The sequence below is a fragment of the Otolemur garnettii genome, unplaced genomic scaffold (assembly GCF_000181295.1).
Source record: "Otolemur garnettii isolate 467f Iridium unplaced genomic scaffold, OtoGar3 scaffold00018, whole genome shotgun sequence".
In the NCBI taxonomy this organism is placed as follows: domain Eukaryota; kingdom Metazoa; phylum Chordata; class Mammalia; order Primates; family Galagidae; genus Otolemur; species Otolemur garnettii.
Window position 1 is genome coordinate 5,439,183 of NW_003852413.1, and position 6,684 is coordinate 5,445,866.

The window sequence follows — 6,684 nt, forward strand, 5'->3', positions numbered from 1 at the left end:
GGCGCCGAGCCACACCTCGCTTTCTCAACTCCTCTCTTGCACCTCCTTCTCTATCTCCTTGATTCTTCTTCTGTCTGTCCCTCAAAAGTTGGCCTCCCATTTGGCTCATACCTATAATCCCAGCACTTTGGAAGCCAAGGTTTGAGGCCAAGAGTTTGAGACCTGCCTGGGCAACACAATAAGACCCGAACTTATAGCCGGGCGTTGTGGTAGGCACCTGTAGTCCCAGCTACTTGGGAGTCTAAGGCAAGAGGATTCCTTAAGCCCAAGAGTTTGAGGTTGCTGAGAGTTGTGCCATGGCACTCTACCCAGGGTGACAGCTTCAGACTCTGTCTCAAAAAATAAAAATAAAAAATACTACGGCACTTGTGGCCCAATGGGTAAGGCACCAGCCCCATATACTGAGGGTGGCAGGTTCAAGCCTGGCCCCAGCCAAACTACAACAAAAAAATAGCCAGGCATTGTGGTGGGTGTCTGTAGTCCCAGCTACTCAGGAGGAATTGCCTAAACCCAGGAGTCGGAGGTTGCTGTGAGCTGTGTGATGCCACGGCACTCTACCAAGAGTGATAAAGTGAGACTCTGTCTCTAAAAAAAATAAGTAAATAATAAATAAATAAATAAATAAATAAGACCCTGTCTCCACAAAAAAGTTAATGTTCTCAGGATGGTGACCTGAGACCTTGTCTCATCTTGCACTTGTATTGTCTTTGGGAAATTCTACTCAAAAAATTTTAAAATTGGGCGGTACCTATATATAGCTCAGTGGGTAGGGTGCCAGCCACATACACCCAGGCTGGCGGGTTCTAACCCAGCTAAACAGCAGTGACAACTGCAACTACAACAACAACAAAAATAGCCAGGCATTGTGGCGGTCACCTGTACTTCCAACTATTTGGGAGGCTGAGGCAAGAGAATTGCTTAAGCTCAAGAGTTTGAGGTTGTTGTGAGCTGTGACGTCATGGCACTCTACCGAGGGCAACATAGTGAAACTCTGTCTCAAAAAAAAAAATTTTTTTTTAAAAGTATTTGGAAGAGTTAATAGATTCATGTGGTTCAAAAATCAATGTATTCCTGGAAAAGCATTACTTCCTTCCTATTCCCCTATTTTTCTGCACTTTCTTACATAAAACAGAGTGTACTATATACACTCTTCCATACCTTTTTATTTATTTATTTAATTTTTTGTAGAGACAGAGTCTCACTTTATTGCCCTTGGTAGAGTCCCATGGTGTCACACAGCTCACAGCAACCTCCAACTCCTGGGCTCAGGCGATTCTCTTGCCTCAGCCTCCTGAGTAGCTGGGACTACAGGCGTCCACCACAATGCCTGGCTATTTATTTGTTGCAGTTTGGCCGGGGCCAGGTTTGAACCCATCACTCTCAGTATATGGGGCCGGCACCATACTCATTGAGTGCCACCCTCTTTTTATTTTTAAGATCTAACAATACGTCCCAGAGATGATAGCAGATCGGCACATCGAGAGCTTCCTTGGTTTTGTTTGTTTGTTTCATGTTTTACAACAGCATAAAATATTCCATTAACTAGACCCTCCATCCTGACCTCTGGACTGTTTCTAATCTTTTGCTGTTTCAAAAAGGGATAATCATATTTCTCCAACATTTAAAACTTCTTCACATGTGTCCAGAAGGGGTAAATTCCCAAGTAAATTGCTGGGTCAACAGGCAAAGGCATTTGTATTTTACCTAGGAATTGCCAACTCGTCTTTTCTGGGGATGTGCCATTTTCCTGTCCCGTCAGCAATGAACAAGCCTCACTTCACTTCTCTCTTCCATGTGCTGACACCCTCACCTACACTTTGGACTCGCACATCCAGCTGTCCACACTCCTCTTCCACTCATGTTATTATGTCGAAAGTCCTGGGAAATTGAGATTATAGAGAGCTGTGATCAGGCCACTGTGCTCTAGCCTGGACAACTGAGAGAGACCCCGCCAATATTCAATCAACCAAGTCACTGCAGCATGTACAAGTCCATCTCTGACCTGGCCCTTCCCTCTCCATTGTCACCTCATGCTACCCCGGACATGCACCCTCCTCTTTCCACACACATTCACCCGGACTCCAGACGTGTCAAGGCACCAAGTTCTCTCATCCTTGCTCTCATCCCCTTGTCTGCCTGTCAACACTCTTCAGCAAAAAGTCTGTTTTACTGTGAAGTTGTCCTGATCTAGTCAGTGAAACTGACCAGTCTTCCTCTGTAATCCTGAGGCTACCTGCATTGCCTCTGAAGAGACAGACATCTTGGTCCCCATAACATTTTGTGGAATTTTTAAATTATGATTATAGAAACATAAATTCTCTGAAAGCAGCGATGGTATGGTGGGTAAGGAAATATGCTCCATCTCCCAAAGTCCACCTGGAACCTTGGAATGTGACCTTGTTTAGAATTAGAGTCCTTGCAGATATAATTAAGCATCTCGAGATGAGAATGTACTGGCGTTCAGGGCAGGCCCTAAATGCAACAACTGGTGCTTTCATAAGATGAAGGCCCAGGGAGATTTGAGACAGACACAGGGTGAAGCAGAGACTGGAGCAATGCAGCCCCAGACCAAGGAGCACTGAGGATGGCTGCAGCTGCCAGGAGCTGGGAGAGGTGGGAAGGGCTCGCCCCCAGAGCCTCCTCCCCTCCTCTCCTTCCCTTTCTTCTCTTACTACAGAGGGAACTGTCCCAGTCAATGCCTTGATTTCTGACGTGTCGCTTCATGAACCACTAGAGAATCCATTTCTGTTGTTTTAAGTCACTAAGTTTGTGGTCATTTATTATGGCAACCCTAGGAAATGAGCAGGCGGCATCTTCTTCCTGTCTGTACCCGCTTTTGCTAATCACGTGGGTGTTCATTAAAGTTTAGAATGACTGAGCAGTGAAGATCATGGAACTTGGGAAGCACAGGATACATCGTCCCCAATCCAGGATCCATCTGAGAGTCTGTCACCAGGGATGTTGCTAGCACTCCACCTGCAGACCCAGGACAAGCCTGGGTCTTGATTTAAAGTCATTGTAACCTATGTCCTCAGATCATCTCAGGATACCTCTATTTAGACTCTCACTGATAGTTTCACTCTTTTTGCCCCAGGTTTTTACTCAGCAGCTTCCTTGGAGGGTCCTGTAACTCTTGCTCCTCCTCTCTGCCAGTCTTCCCTATGCTGGCTCCACTCATATTATGGCCCGTTAAGGGTCCCTCTGTCCCTCCACACAGCCTGGCCACCTTTGGTTTGCCAGACTTGTTTATATACATTGAATACCAGCCACAGGCTGGGGCTCAGTTTTTTACCGAATGGCTCTTGGATCCCATGAAGATCATGGTCTATGACCGGGCTTCTGCTTCAGGGTTCCAGAACATTCTATGTCAGTTTGAAGGCAGGTTGTCCAGGGCACACAGAGAATACCCTGAGACCAGGTTATCTAACTCTTCACATGCCCCAGCCAAGCCCCATCCCACTAATAATCTGAAGTGGTGAGGACGATGACTACAGATTTGACTATCCTCATAACTGAGCAGAAAACTGATGTCCTGGTAGCAAAAGAACAGGGGCTACCAGGGGCTGGGTGTCACCATAGGAAAGCTGACGACTAAGCTTTGGGGGTGTCCACTATGGAAGGAAGGAAGAAAGGGAGGTTATGAGATGGGGAGGGGCAAGATATATCCCAGAATCCAAAGGGATAGAGTGGGCAGTAGCATCAAATGCCGCCAAGAATAGAGAAAAGATGTCAGATTCTACTCACAAGGAGGCCCTGATGACCTTTAAGAGTCCTCCCAGAGAGAAGAAATAGGGGAGGGAGGCCAAGTGCAGAGAATGGCCTTAATGGTGACCATGCAGAGGTGGCAGGCAGAGGCGACAGATTTAAGGCACTCCGACCCACGAACGTGGCCAGGCTCTACCCCCAGCCCCGGGCACCACCCTGCTGCAGCTGATACCCCAGAGCCTGTTGCAATGGGGCAATGAGCATGCCCCTGGGCCTGGTGAGGGGAGCCCTGGTTCCAGCACCTCTGGGAGCTTCCTGCATGGAGCCACACCTGCTCACCTCCACTTTGTGTCTCAGCTTCATCCACTGTGGGGAGACCAAGAGGTGGGCCCTTGTGAGAAACGTGTCCCAAGAGACACCATGACAATACTTCCGGGACCCCAATTTTCCATCCAGAGCAGTTGAAAGGCCTGGCAGTCAGAGAAGACAGCCCTCTCTTTGGGCTTTTGTGCCAGTGGTTTCATGTTTTGGTGGCTTAGACGGTAGTCTCTTTCTCTCAACTCCTTCCCTGCACTTAGCTGCCCACAAACCTGGCCCTGAGCACATTTCACCGTACCATGCGTACCTTTCCAGCCTCAGCCCTGTCACATGGCAGGCTTCCCACGGAACAGGACTCAGATGGAGAAGTGGGTGCAGGAGGTTTCTTGGGGAGAACTTTCAGGAATGACCCCTGCTGGGGAACAGAAGAAGTCAGCCTTGATAATGCAGTTCTAACTAAGGATCGGCCCACCTCATGCCAGGCTCCTGAGCTGCTAGGCTCCCCTGCCAGCCTTCTTGTCCTGTAACGACCTTGGGTGAGGCAGCTTCCTTCAGCTGGGGACAATTGCTAGAGAAGAGCACAGCTGGGAGTCACCAGCTGGCCTGCTGTTGGGGTGAGTGCTGTGGGACCCTTTCTTTATGCTTCCAAGAGCTGCCCTAGCAGTGCTTTTGCACCAATCTTCAGGGTCCTTGCTGGGGTGATGAATACTGTAATGTGGGAAAATGCTCCCACAGCAACGCGCTCTCCTTACCCAACTTTATGTTCTGATGCCCTTGACCCAGCATTGGCCCAGACTGAGGCTCCTTCAGGGCAGAGCCTCCTTCCTCTCAGCCTACCTGGCATTTCACCAGCAGGGCAGCTTGTGGGGTAGCCGAGTTACCGGTCCAGTGCAAGGAGGGGGGCTGCAGTGGTTGCTCCGGGCTGGGGGAGGGCAAGGCACACAACTTCTAAGGAAGAGTCAGGTCTCCGAGCAAGGAAGAGACACTAACCTCTATACTGCCTTGGTACAGCTGACTCATTAAAGTTGAGAATTCAATCCACGCTGGGCCTCTGCCAGCCTTATTTGGTCTGGGACCTGATCCTCAGCCTCTCTCCATCTCTGAACTTCAGGAGGTGAGTTTCTTGGACGCTGCCAGGAAGATTCTCCAGCTTTTATTGTCTTTTCACTGTCTTTCTCCAAGGCGCAACTGCCCCCAGCCAGAGCCATCTGACTCCCTAGTCCTTGTCCCCAGTTCTCTCAAACACCTGGTATTTTGTACCTATCCTGCATTCTCATTCACTGATGTCCCATCTCCATTCAGCCCTGGCGAAATTTGCACAGTTGTCCCCACATTGTGCCAACCACTAGTGATGGGTCCTCATTAGCAGGTGGTGATCCAGCTCTAGAATCCCACTTGGAGTCAGTTTGCTAGGCCAGCGCCTGGCATCCACTGCTGTGTTGGTCAGATTCTCCAGGAAATAGACCTAAAGACTCTTGAGATTTGAAGGAAGGAGTTTACTGAGAGGAGACAGAGTAGAGAGAAGTGGGCAAAGGAGAAGGCTCACCTATGGCAAGGAAAGGAGGTTTGCTCTAACAGAGCCTCCAATGATCCCAGGAGGAGCTCTGAGGTTGGGATGGCCCTTCACAGATGTCCTGAAGGGAGGCAAGAGGGCCAGGCTTTGTCACCACTTATGGACAGCCATTGGAAAATGGCATCTTCTTTCGGCCAGGGGTTCTCCTTAGAGAGGTGGGATCTGGGATGTGCACCACAGCATCTAGGCTTACAGACCCCTGGAAAGCAGAAAGTGTGGCATTGTGCAACCCACAGAGTAGGAGCCTGTCAGCTACTGAACATTCTGTTAAGACTCAGCACTTAGGACTGAGTGTGGCCCTGCCTTTGTCCGAGGTTCAATAATTGCCATATTAGACAGAGAGTTTCCTCAGGAAACTTCTAGACCCTTCTGGAATGGAGGCATTAAAGGTAGGGAGGGATTGCCACCTCCTAGAGGAAGATGGGACCTGAAGCTTCCTGGTATGTGAAGCTGAGCTGCCCAATAGTAAGATCATGTGAGCCCCACATGTGATTTTAAATGTACTAGTAGTCACATTTTTAAAAAGCCAATAATGTCAGGGTGCAGAGTCATGTGCCTGTAATCCCAGCTCCTAGGGAGGCTGGGGAGGGAGGATTGCTTGAGCCCAGGAGTCTCCATACCTAGGAAAAATGGAGAGCCTAGTACTGAATAAAGACAGAGGTGTCTCACTGCTGTTGACTGGCATCTAGGTTGGCTTATTTAGTTCCATCATTCAATAAAAATCTTTTGAGTACCCCCATATGTCAGATTCATGTTAGATTTGGGGACACAAAGATGAATAAGACACAGTCCCCATCTTCAAGGTGTCCATGGTCCTGAAGGAGAGACAGACATGCAAGCAAGTGCTTTGATAGAGGGTAATAACCACAACCACACACAGATCAGAGGCAGAACAAGCTGGGGACTGGGCGCTTGGAAGACTTCATAGATAAGGAGGCCCAAGCTGGGGCTTGTGTGATGAAACTTCTTCAGGTAAAAACAGGTTACAGATGGCCAGGTGTGGTGGCTCACGCTTGTAATCCTAGCACTCTGGGAAGCAGAAGCAGGTGGATTGCTTGAGCTTAGGAGTTTGAGACCCTCCTGAGCAA